The following is a 12,707-nucleotide window of genomic DNA, read 5'->3' on the forward strand; positions in this document are numbered from 1 at the left end:
CCCGGTTTGCCCCGGGTGCGCACCTCGCGTGCACCTTCGCCGCGGTGGGCACCATGGCGTGCACGAAGTCGGAGCCCGGTTTGCCCCGGGTGCGCACCTCGCGTGCACCTTCGCCGGGGTGGGCACCTTGGTGTGCAGACCTTGGCTGGGTTGCGCGCCCTGGTGGGCACCATGGTGCGCACCAAGGAGCGCTCCGAAGTGTGCTCCAAGGTGCGGCCTGCACGAAGTCGGAGCCCGGTTTGCCCCGGGTGTGCACCTCGGGTGGGCACCTTGGTGCGCATGCCTTGCCTGGGCTGCGCACCAGGGCGGGCTCAAGATGGCACCCGCGTTCCTTTTTTTTCACTATCTTTCAAAACGGAAATTTTAAAATCTCATTTTTTTTTGCCTTTTTCTGGAAATTAGTGAAGGCAGCGCATCAAAGGTGCGCACCTCGCTGCCCACCACGGTGCGCAACGCCGGTGGGCACCCGGGAGTGCTTCGAAGTGTGCTCCAAGGTGCTGCGTGCACGTTGTCGGAGCCCGGTTTGCCCCGGGTGCGCACCTCGCGTGCACCTTCGTCGGGGTGGGCACCTTGGCTGGGTTTGCCCCGGCTGCGCTCCGAAGCGGGGTTATTGGAGCGCCGCCTCTTTTTTTGTCGGAGCGTTTGGTGGGGTTTCTCGCATTGGCTCTTCCGAGGCCCGGTTGCCACCCTGGCGCGCACGAAGTCGGAAGTAGGGTTAATTGCCCGGGTGCGCACCTTTGCCAGGGTGGGCACCTTACCTGGGCTGCGCACCAGGGCGGGCTCAAGATGGCACGCGCGTTCCGTTTTTTTCACTATCTTTCAAAACGGAAATTTTAAAATCTCCTTTTTTTTTTGCCTTTTCTGGAAATTAGTGAAGGCAGCGCATCAAAGGTGCGCACCTCGCTGCCCACCTTGGTGTGCTCTGAGGTGCGCACCCGGGAGCGCTACGAAGTGTGCTCCAAGGTGCGGCGTGCACGTTGTCGGAGCCCGGTTTGCCCCGGGTGCGCACCTCGCCTGCACCTTGGCCGGGGTGGGCACCTTGGCTGGGTTTGCCCAGGGTGCGCTCCGAAGCGGGGTTACTGGAGCGCCCCCTCTTTTTTTGTCAGAGCGTTTGGTGGGGTTTCTCGCATTGGCTCTTCCCAGGCCCGGTTGTTGGGTGCGCTCCCACCCTGGCGCGCGCGAAGTTGGAAGTTGGGTTAATTGCCCGGGCGCGCACCTTCGCCAGGGTGGGCACCTTGGTGCGCACACCTTGGCTGGGCTGCGCACCAGGGCGGGCTCAAGATGGCACCAGCATTCCCTTTTTCTCACTATCTTTCAAAACGGAAATTTTAAAATCTCGTTTTTTTTTTGCCTTTTATGGAAATTAGTGAAGGCATCGCATCAAAGGTGCGCACCTCGCTGCCCACCTTGGTGTGCTCCGAGGTGCCCACCACGGTGCGCAACGCCGGTGCGAACCCGGGAGCGCCCCGATGTGTGCTCCAAGGTGCGGCGTGCACGAAGTCGGACCCCGGTTTGCCCCGGGTGCGCACCTCGCGTGCACCTTGGTGCGCACACCTTGGCTGGGTTGCGCGGCCTGGTGGGCACCATGGTGCGCACCAAGGAGCGCTCCGAAGTGTGCTCCAAGGTGCGGCGTGCACGAAGTCGGAGCCCGGTTTGCCCCGGGTACGCACCTTCGCCGGGGTGGGCACCTCGGCTGGGTTGCGCGCCCTGGTGCGCACCAAGGAGCGCTCCGAAGTGTGCTCCAAGGTGCGGCGTGCACGAAGTCGGAGCCCGGTTTGCCCCGGGTGCGCACCTCGCGTGCACCTTCGGCGGGGTTGCGCGCCCTGGTGGGCACCATGGTGCGCACCAAGGAGCGCTCCGAAGTGTGCTCCAAGGTGCGGCGTGCACGAAGTCGGAGCCCGGTTTGCCCCGGGTGCGCACCTCGCGTGCACCTTCGGCGGGGTTGCGCGCCCTGGTGGGCACCATGGTGCGCACCAAGGAGCGCTCCGAAGTGTGCTCCAAGGTGCGGCGTGCACGAAGTCGGAGCCCGGTTTGCCCCGGGTGCGCACCTCGCGTGCACCTTCGCCGCGGTGGGCACCATGGCGTGCACGAAGTCGGAGCCCGGTTTGCCCCGGGTGCGCACCTCGCGTGCACCTTCGCCGGGGTGGGCACCTCGGCTGGGTTGCGCGCCCTGGTGCGCACCAAGGAGCGCTCCGAAGTGTGCTCCAAGGTGCGGCGTGCACGAAGTCGGAGCCCGGTTTGCCCCGGGTGCGCACCTCGCGTGCACCTTCGCCAGGGTGGGCACCTCGGTGCGCACACCTTCTCAATGTTTTCTTGCCTTTTCTGGAAATTGGTGAAGGCAGCGCATCAAAGGTGCGCACCTCGGTGTGCTCCGAGGTGCGAACCCGAGAGCGCTCCGAGGTGCCCACGAAGTCGAAAGTCGGGTTAATTGCATTGTTTTCCCCGGGTGCGCTCCGAGGTGCGCAACATCGGCGCGCACCAAGGAGGGCTCCGAAGTGTGCTCCAAGGTGCGCACGATGGCGTGCACCTCTGGTGCGCACGATTCGGAGCTCGGTTTGACCGGGGTGCGCACACCTTGGCTGGGTTGCGCACCTTTTGTGCGCTCCAAGGTGCGCACGAAGTCGGAGCTCGGTTTGCCCCGGGTGCGCACCTTCGCCAGGGTGCGCACCTTGATGCGCACGCCTTGGCTGGGCTGCGCACCTTGGTGGGCGCCATGGTGCGCACCTTTCGTGCGCTCCAAGGTGCGCACGAAGTCGGAGCTCGGTTTGCCCCGGGTGCGCACCTTGGTGGGCGCCATGGTGCACTCCGAGGTGCCCAAGATTGGTGCGCACCAAGGAGCGCTCCGAAGTGCGCTCCAAGGTGCGCGCGAAGTCGAAAGTTGGGTTAATTGTCCGGTTTGCCTCGGGTGCGCACCTTGCGTGCACCTTCGCCAGGGTGGGCGCCTTGGTGCGCACACCTTGGCTGGGCTGCGCACACCTTGGCACCCGCGTTTCCTTCATTTTAAATTTTTTTTTTTTACAATCTCTCAAGTGGGAAATTCTATAATCTCAACTTTTTTTGCCTTTTCAGGAAACTTTTGAATGGAGCGCATCATTGGTGCGCTCCGAAGTGTGCTCCAAAGCTCTCTCCAGCTGCGTGCACCTGCCCCGGCCGCGCACCCGGCCCCGCCCAGCTTCGCTCACCTGTCCCGGGCGTCTGGTGCGGAACCTTAGAGTAAGAAACATCACCGTGCACCTTGGCCAACGTGCACGACTCGACCGAGCGCGCACTGGCCGAGGTGCACACCGATTTCACCTGGGTGCGCGCGCAGCACCTCGGGCGCACCGGGGTGCGCGCACAACGCCCGGGTTGCACCGTGGCCTGTGTGCTCGGGGCGCCTCGGGTGCGCGCTCGGTGTCGCCCCCGCGCGCGCGGTAGTGCGGGCAGCGCACCCCGGCCCGGCCCGGCCCCGACGAGAACGCAAACGGGCAAAAGGTTTATTCAAATAGCATTGCGATGCCCGGCGAAAAACTAAAAAAGGGTGCAACACCGGGACTTCCCGGGAGGTCACCCATCCCAGTACTACTCCGGCCCAAGCGCGCTTAACTGCGGAGTTCTGATGGGATCCGGTGCACTAACGCTGGTATGATCGCACCCGTTATGAGCTTGTCGCAGTGTGTACTTAGCAAACCGCGACCCACGTGCGAATCCACCCCGGCCACCCACCCCCGTCGAGGTGCACACCCTCCCTCGCGAAGTGCGCCCCGTTCGCCAAGTGTGAGCCCTGCCCGGGTGCGCGCACCTTGCTAGGGCGTCGGGTGTGCACCCGGCCCGGCCTACGTGCGTGCACCTGTAGGGGGCGTCGTGTGCGTGCAGTGTCCCGTCTGCAACGCGGTGCCCACACACCACCTCGGGCGCAACGACCTGCGCTCACATGTGGGCCGAGTGCACCTTGGTGCATGTTCGGGGCGCCTCGGGTGCACGCTCGATCTTGCCCCGGTGCACCAAGGCGCTCGGTTTGCCCCGGGTGCGCACTTGGTGCAAGGTGGGCACCCAAAATAGGGATCAAGCACCAAAACACAAGTTTCGGGATGCAAAATGGGACCCAAGGACCACAAATGCGTTCCAAGACCCATGATGGGTCCACGAGAACAAAAATGTGTTCCGAGACTTAATAAACAAATATTGGGTTTTAGGAGAAGAAACATGCTCTGATGCCCAAAACGAGAATCGACCCCGAAAAGGCCACAGGCCAAAAGTGGGATGCGAGACAAAAAAAAATGGGACCCGAGGACCAAAATTGGGTTCCCAGGTCGAAGACAGGGCAACCGGACAAGAAACGACCTCTAAGGCTCGAAATGAGTCCCGACGACTAAAACTTGACAAGAAGCACCCATCAGGCACCCAACTCGACACCCATGGGATGCCGACCCACCCGGGCTTCCACCTAGCACACCTTGGCACCCACCCACCCTCGCACCCAACCTCGCACCCAACTTAGCACCTTTGAACCCACATTGGCACTCACCCTGACCCTGGCACCTTGGAACCCACATTGGCACTCACCTTGACCCTGGCACCCACCTTTGCACTCACCTTGGGACCCACCCTGGCTCCCACCTCGGCACCCACCCAGACACCCACCTTGGTTCCTTGGCACCCACCTTGGATCCTTGGCACCCACCCCGACACCCACCTTGGCACGCAACTTGGCTACTTGCCACCCACCTTGGCTCCTTGACGCCCACCCCGACAACCACCCCGTGACCTACCCTGGCTAGGGTTGGTGCACACCCACCCTGGTGCCCACCTTGGCACCCACCCTATGACCCACCTTGGCACGCACCTTAGTACCCACCCCGTTACCCACCCTAGGACCCACCCCGTGACCCACCTTGGCCAGGGTGGGTGCCTTGGTGCGCACAACTTGCCTGGGCTGCACACCAGGGCGGGCTCAAGATGGCACCCGCGTTCCGTTTTTTTCACTATCTTTCAAAACGGAAATTTTAAAATCTCATTTTTTTCTTTTTTTTGCCTTTTCTGGAAATTAGTGAAGGCAGCGCATCAAAGGTGCGCAATGCTGGTGCGAACCCGGGAGCGCTCCGATGTGTGCTCCAAGGTGCGGCGTGCACGAAGTCCGAGCCCGGTTTGCCCCGGGTGCGCACCTCGCGTGCACCTTCGCCGGGGTGAGCACCTTGGCTGGGTTGCGCGCCCTGGTGCGTACCAAGGAGCGCTCTGAAGTGTGCTCCAAGGTGCGGCGTGCACGAAGTCGGAGCCCGGTTTGCCCCGGGTGTGCACCTCGGGTGCGCACCTCGCGTGCACCTTCGCTGCGGTGGGCACCTTGGCTGGGTTGCGCGCCTTGGTGGGCACCATGCAGTGCACGAAGTCGGAGCCCGGTTTGCCCCGGGCGCGCACCTCCGCCAGGGTGGGCACCTTGGTGCGCACAACTTGCCTGGGCTGCGCATCAGGAAGGGCTCAAGATGGCACCCGCGTTCCGTTTTTTTCACTATCTTTCAGAACGGAAATTTTAAAATATCGTTTTTTTTTGCCTTTTCTGGAAATTAGTGAAGGCAGCGCATCAAAGGTGCGCAACGCTGGTGCGAACCTGGGAGCGCTCCGATGTGTGCTCCAAGGTGCGGCGTGCACGAAGTCGGAGCCCGGTTTGCCTCGGGTGCGCCCTGGTGGGCACCATGGTGCGCACCAAGGAGCGCTCCGAAGTGTGCTCCAAGGTGCGGCCTGCACGAAGTCGGAGCCCGGTTTGCCCCGGGTGTGCACCTCGGGTGGGCACCTTGGTGCGCATGCCTTGCCTGGGCTGCGCACCAGGGCGGGCTCAAGATGGCACCCGCGTTCCTTTTTTTTCACTATCTTTCAAAACGGAAATTTTAAAATCTCATTTTTTTTTGCCTTTTTCTGGAAATTAGTGAAGGCAGCGCATCAAAGGTGCGCACCTCGCTGCCCACCACGGTGCGCAACGCCGGTGGGCACCCGGGAGTGCTTCGAAGTGTGCTCCAAGGTGCTGCGTGCACGTTGTCGGAGCCCGGTTTGCCCCGGGTGCGCACCTCGCGTGCACCTTCGTCGGGGTGGGCACCTTGGCTTGGTTTGCCCCGGCTGCGCTCCGAAGCGGGGTTATTGGAGCGCCGCCTCTTTTTTTGTCGGAGCGTTTGGTGGGGTTTCTCGCATTGGCTCTTCCGAGGCCCGGTTGCCACCCTGGCGCGCACGAAGTCGGAAGTAGGGTTAATTGCCCGGGTGCGCACCTTTGCCAGGGTGGCACCTTACCTGGGCTGCGCACCAGGGCGGGCTCAAGATGGCACGCGCGTTCCGTTTTTTTCACTATCTTTCAAAACGGAAATTTTAAAATCTCCTTTTTTTTTTGCCTTTTCTGGAAATTAGTGAAGGCAGCGCATCAAAGGTGCGCACCTCGCTGCCCACCTTGGTGTGCTCTGAGGTGCGCACCCGGGAGCGCTACGAAGTGTGCTCCAAGGTGCGGCGTGCACGTTGTCGGAGCCCGGTTTGCCCCGGGTGCGCACCTCGCCTGCACCTTGGCCGGGGTGGGCACCTTGGCTGGGTTTGCCCAGGGTGCGCTCCGAAGCGGGGTTACTGGAGCGCCCCCTCTTTTTTTGTCAGAGAGTTTGGTGGGGTTTCTCGCATTGGCTCTTCCCAGGCCCGGTTGTTGGGTGCGCTCCCACCCTGGCGCGCGCGAAGTTGGAAGTTGGGTTAATTGCCCGGGCGCGCACCTTCGCCAGGGTGGGCACCTTGGTGCGCAAACCTTGGCTGGGCTGCGCACCAGGGCGGGCTCAAGATGGCACCAGCATTCCCTTTTTCTCACTATCTTTCAAAACGGAAATTTTAAAATCTCGTTTTTTTTTTGCCTTTTATGGAAATTAGTGAAGGCATCGCATCAAAGGTGCGCACCTCGCTGCCCACCTTGGTGTGCTCCGAGGTGCCCACCACGGTGCGCAACGCCGGTGCGAACCCGGGAGCGCCCCGATGTGTGCTCCAAGGTGCGGCGTGCACGAAGTCGGACCCCGGTTTGCCCCGGGTGCGCACCTCGCGTGCACCTTGGTGCGCACACCTTGGCTGGGTTGCGCGGCCTGGTGGGCACCATGGTGCGCACCAAGGAGCGCTCCGAAGTGTGCTCCAAGGTGCGGCGTGCACGAAGTCGGAGCCCGGTTTGCCCCGGGTGCGCACCTTCGCCGCGGTGGGCACCATGGCGTGCACGAAGTCGGAGCCCGGTTTGCCCCGGGTGCACACCTCGCGTGCACCTTCGCCGGGGTGGGCACCTCGGCTGGGTTGCGCGCCCTGGTGCGCACCAAGGAGCGCTCTGAAGTGTGCTCCAAGGTGCGGCGTGCACGAAGTCGGAGCCCGGTTTGCCCCGGGTGTGCACCTCGGGTGCGCACCTCGCGTGCACCTTCGCTGCGGTGGGCACCTTGGCTGGGTTGCGCGCCTTGGTGGGCACCATGCAGTGCACGAAGTCGGAGCCCGGATTGCCCCGGGCGCGCACCTCCGCCAGGGTGGGCACCTTGGTGCGCACAACTTGCCTGGGCTGCGCACCAGGAAGGGCTCAAGATGGCACCCGCGTTCCGTTTTTTTCACTATCTTTCAGAACGGAAATTTTAAAATCTCGTTTTTTTTTGCCTTTTCTTGAAATTAGTGAAGGCAGCGCATCAAAGGTGCGCAACGCTGGTGCGAACCTGGGAGCGCTCCGATGTGTGCTCCAAGGTGCGGCGTGCACGAAGTCGGACCCCGGTTTGCCCCGGGTGCGCACCTCGCGTGCACCTTGGTGCGCACACCTTGGCTGGGTTGCGCGCCCTGGTGGGCACCATGGTGCGCACCAAGGAGCGCTCCGAAGTGTGCTCCAAGGTGCGGCGTGCACGAAGTCGGAGCCCGGTTTGCCCCGGGTGCGCACCTCGCGTGCACCTTCGCCGCGGTGGGCACCATGGCGTGCACGAAGTCGGAGCCCGGTTTGCCCCGGGTGCGCACCTCGCGTGCACCTTCGCCGGGGTGGGCACCTTGGTGTGCAGACCTTGGCTGGGTTGCGCGCCCTGGTGGGCACCATGGTGCGCACCAAGGAGCGCTCCGAAGTGTGCTCCAAGGTGCGGCCTGCACGAAGTCGGAGCCCGGTTTGCCCCGGGTGTGCACCTCGGGTGGGCACCTTGGTGCGCATGCCTTGCCTGGGCTGCGCACCAGGGCGGGCTCAAGATGGCACCCGCGTTCCTTTTTTTTCACTATCTTTCAAAACGGAAATTTTAAAATCTCATTTTTTTTTGCCTTTTTCTGGAAATTAGTGAAGGCAGCGCATCAAAGGTGCGCACCTCGCTGCCCACCACGGTGCGCAACGCCGGTGGGCACCCGGGAGTGCTTCGAAGTGTGCTCCAAGGTGCTGCGTGCACGTTGTCGGAGCCCGGTTTGCCCCGGGTGCGCACCTCGCGTGCACCTTCGTCGGGGTGGGCACCTTGGCTGGGTTTGCCCCGGCTGCGCTCCGAAGCGGGGTTATTGGAGCGCCGCCTCTTTTTTTGTCGGAGCGTTTGGTGGGGTTTCTCGCATTGGCTCTTCCGAGGCCCGGTTGCCACCCTGGCGCGCACGAAGTCGGAAGTAGGGTTAATTGCCCGGGTGCGCACCTTTGCCAGGGTGGGCACCTTACCTGGGCTGCGCACCAGGGCGGGCTCAAGATGGCACGCGCGTTCCGTTTTTTTCACTATCTTTCAAAACGGAAATTTTAAAATCTCCTTTTTTTTTTGCCTTTTCTGGAAATTAGTGAAGGCAGCGCATCAAAGGTGCGCACCTCGCTGCCCACCTTGGTGTGCTCTGAGGTGCGCACCCGGGAGCGCTACGAAGTGTGCTCCAAGGTGCGGCGTGCACGTTGTCGGAGCCCGGTTTGCCCCGGGTGCGCACCTCGCCTGCACCTTGGCCGGGGTGGGCACCTTGGCTGGGTTTGCCCAGGGTGCGCTCCGAAGCGGGGTTACTGGAGCGCCCCCTCTTTTTTTGTCAGAGCGTTTGGTGGGGTTTCTCGCATTGGCTCTTCCCAGGCCCGGTTGTTGGGTGCGCTCCCACCCTGGCGCGCGCGAAGTTGGAAGTTGGATTAATTGCCCGGGCGCGCACCTTCGCCAGGGTGGGCACCTTGGTGCGCACACCTTGGCTGGGCTGCGCACCAGGGCGGGCTCAAGATGGCACCAGCATTCCCTTTTTCTCACTATCTTTCAAAACGGAAATTTTAAAATCTCGTTTTTTTTTTGCCTTTTATGGAAATTAGTGAAGGCATCGCATCAAAGGTGCGCACCTCGCTGCCCACCTTGGTGTGCTCCGAGGTGCCCACCACGGTGCGCAACGCCGGTGCGAACCCGGGAGCGCCCCGATGTGTGCTCCAAGGTGCGGCGTGCACGAAGTCGGACCCCGGTTTGCCCCGGGTGCGCACCTCGCGTGCACCTTGGTGCGCACACCTTGGCTGGGTTGCGCGGCCTGGTGGGCACCATGGTGCGCACCAAGGAGCGCTCCGAAGTGTGCTCCAAGGTGCGGCGTGCACGAAGTCGGAGCCCGGTTTGCCCCGGGTACGCACCTCGCGTGCACCTTCGCCGGGGTGGGCACCTCGGCTGGGTTGCGCGCCCTGGTGCGCACCAAGGAGCGCTCCGAAGTGTGCTCCAAGGTGCGGCGTGCACGAAGTCGGAGCCCGGTTTGCCCCGGGTGCGCACCTTCGCCGCGGTGCGCACCATGGCGTGCACGAAGTCGGAGCCCGGTTTGCCCCGGGTGCGCACCTCGCGTGCACCTTCGGCGGGGTTGCGCGCCCTGGTGGGCACCATGGTGCGCACCAAGGAGCGCTCCGAAGTGTGCTCCAAGGTGCGGCGTGCACGAAGTCGGAGCCCGGTTTGCCCCGGGTGCGCACCTCGCGTGCACCTTCGGCGGGGTTGCGCGCCCTGGTGGGCACCATGGTGCGCACCAAGGAGCGCTCCGAAGTGTGCTCCAAGGTGCGGCGTGCACGAAGTCGGAGCCCGGTTTGCCCCGGGTGCGCACCTCGCGTGCACCTTCGCCGCGGTGGGCACCATGGCGTGCACGAAGTCGGAGCCCGGTTTGCCCCGGGTGCGCACCTCGCGTGCACCTTCGCCGGGGTGGGCACCTCGGCTGGGTTGCGCGCCCTGGTGCGCACCAAGGAGCGCTCCGAAGTGTGCTCCAAGGTGCGGCGTGCACGAAGTCGGAGCCCGGTTTGCCCCGGGTGCGCACCTCGCGTGCACCTTCGCCAGGGTGGGCACCTCGGTGCGCACACCTTCTCAATGTTTTCTTGCCTTTTCTGGAAATTGGTGAAGGCAGCGCATCAAAGGTGCGCACCTCGGTGTGCTCCGAGGTGCGAACCCGAGAGCGCTCCGAGGTGCCCACGAAGTCGAAAGTCGGGTTAATTGCATTGTTTTCCCCGGGTGCGCTCCGAGGTGCGCAACATCGGCGCGCACCAAGGAGGGCTCCGAAGTGTGCTCCAAGGTGCGCACGATGGCGTGCACCTCTGGTGCGCACGATTCGGAGCTCGGTTTGACCGGGGTGCGCACACCTTGGCTGGGTTGCGCACCTTTTGTGCGCTCCAAGGTGCGCACGAAGTCGGAGCTCGGTTTGCCCCGGGTGCGCACCTTCGCCAGGGTGCGCACCTTGATGCGCACGCCTTGGCTGGGCTGCGCACCTTGGTGGGCGCCATGGTGCGCACCTTTCGTGCGCTCCAAGGTGCGCACGAAGTCGGAGCTCGGTTTGCCCCGGGTGCGCACCTTGGTGGGCGCCATGGTGCACTCCGAGGTGCCCAAGATTGGTGCGCACCAAGGAGCGCTCCGAAGTGCGCTCCAAGGTGCGCGCGAAGTCGAAAGTTGGGTTAATTGTCCGGTTTGCCTCGGGTGCGCACCTTGCGTGCACCTTCGCCAGGGTGGGCGCCTTGGTGCGCACACCTTGGCTGGGCTGCGCACACCTTGGCACCCGCGTTTCCTTCATTTTAAATTTTTTTTTTTTACAATCTCTCAAGTGGGAAATTCTATAATCTCAACTTTTTTTGCCTTTTCAGGAAACTTTTGAATGGAGCGCATCATTGGTGCGCTCCGAAGTGTGCTCCAAAGCTCTCTCCAGCTGCGTGCACCTGCCCCGGCCGCGCACCCGGCCCCGCCCAGCTTCGCTCACCTGTCCCGGGCGTCTGGTGCGGAACCTTAGAGTAAGAAACATCACCGTGCACCTTGGCCAACGTGCGCGACTCGACCGAGCGCGCACTGGCCGAGGTGCACACCGATTTCACCTGGGTGCGCGCGCAGCACCTCGGGCGCACCGGGGTGCGCGCACAACGCCCGGGTTGCACCGTGGCCTGTGTGCTCGGGGTGCCTCGGGTGCGCGCTCGGTGTCGCCCCCGCGCGCGCGGTAGTGCGGGCAGCGCACCCCGGCTCGGCCCGGCCCCGACGAGAACGCAAACGGGCAAAAGGTTTATTCAAATAGCATTGCGACGCCCGGCGAAAAACTAAAAAAGGGTGCAACACCGGGACTTCCCGGGAGGTCACCCATCCCAGTACTACTCCGGCCCAAGCGCGCTTAACTGCGGAGTTCTGATGGGATCCGGTGCACTAATGCTGGTATGATCGCACCCGTTATGAGCTTGTCGCAGTGTGTACTTAGCAAACCGCGACCCACGTGCGAATCCACCCCGGCCACCCACCCCCGTCGAGGTGCACACCCTCCCTCGCGAAGTGCGCCCCGTTCGCCAAGTGTGAGCCCTGCCCGGGTGCGCGCACCTTGCTAGGGCGTCGGGTGTGCACCCGGCCCGGCCTACGTGCGTGCACCTGGAGGGGGCGTCGTGTGCGTGCAGTGTCCCGTCTGCAACGCGGTGCCCACACACCACCTCGGGCGCAACGACCTGCGCTCACATGTGGGCCGAGTGCACCTTGGTGCATGTTCGGGGCGCCTCGGGTGCACGCTCGATCTTGCCCCGGTGCACCAAGGCGCTCGGTTTGCCCCGGGTGCGCACTTGGTGCAAGGTGGGCACCCAAAATAGGGATCAAGCACCAAAACACAAGTTTCGGGATGCAAAATGGGACCCAAGGACCACAAATGCGTTCCAAGACCCATGATGGGTCCACGAGAACAAAAATGTGTTCCGAGACTTAATAAACAAATATTGGGTTTTAGGAGAAGAAACATGCTCTGATGCCCAAAACGAGAATCGACCCCGAAAAGGCCACAGGCCAAAAGTGGGATGCGAGACAAAAAAAAATGGGACCCGAGGACCAAAATTGGGTTCCCAGGTCGAAGACAGGGCAACCGGACAAGAAACGACCTCTAAGGCTCGAAATGAGTCCCGACGACTAAAACTTGACAAGAAGCACCCATCAGGCACCCAACTCGACACCCATGGGATGCCGACCCACCCGGGCTTCCACCTAGCACACCTTGGCACCCACCCACCCTCGCACCCAACCTCGCACCCAACTTAGCACCTTTGAACCCACATTGGCACTCACCCTGACCCTGGCACCTTGGAACCCACATTGGCACTCACCTTGACCCTGGCACCCACCTTTGCACTCACCTTGGGACCCACCCTGGCTCCCACCTCGGCACCCACCCAGACACCCACCTTGGTTCCTTGGCACCCACCTTGGATCCTTGGCACCCACCCCGACACCCACCTTGGCACGCAACTTGGCTACTTGCCACCCACCTTGGCTCCTTGACGCCCACCCCGACAACCACCCCGTGACCTACCCTGGCTAGGGTTGGTGCAC

The 12,707-nt window shown here is 63.0% G+C and overlaps 2 non-coding genes across 2 annotated transcripts; both read right to left on the reverse strand.

Moving 5' to 3' along the window:
* Positions 1-3,517: 3,517 nt before the first annotated feature.
* On the reverse strand, positions 3,518-3,636 carry LOC131872207 (5S ribosomal RNA). Its single transcript, XR_009370384.1, has one exon. It is a non-coding gene; the product is annotated as a 5S ribosomal RNA (ribosomal RNA).
* A 7,817-nt stretch (positions 3,637-11,453) lies between these two features.
* Positions 11,454-11,572, reverse strand: LOC131872210 (5S ribosomal RNA). Its single transcript, XR_009370387.1, has one exon. It is a non-coding gene; the product is annotated as a 5S ribosomal RNA (ribosomal RNA).
* Positions 11,573-12,707: the final 1,135 nt, after the last annotated feature.

The sequence above is a fragment of the Cryptomeria japonica genome, unplaced genomic scaffold, assembly GCF_030272615.1.
Source record: "Cryptomeria japonica unplaced genomic scaffold, Sugi_1.0 HiC_scaffold_533, whole genome shotgun sequence".
Taxonomy (NCBI): Eukaryota; Viridiplantae; Streptophyta; class Pinopsida; order Cupressales; family Cupressaceae; genus Cryptomeria; species Cryptomeria japonica.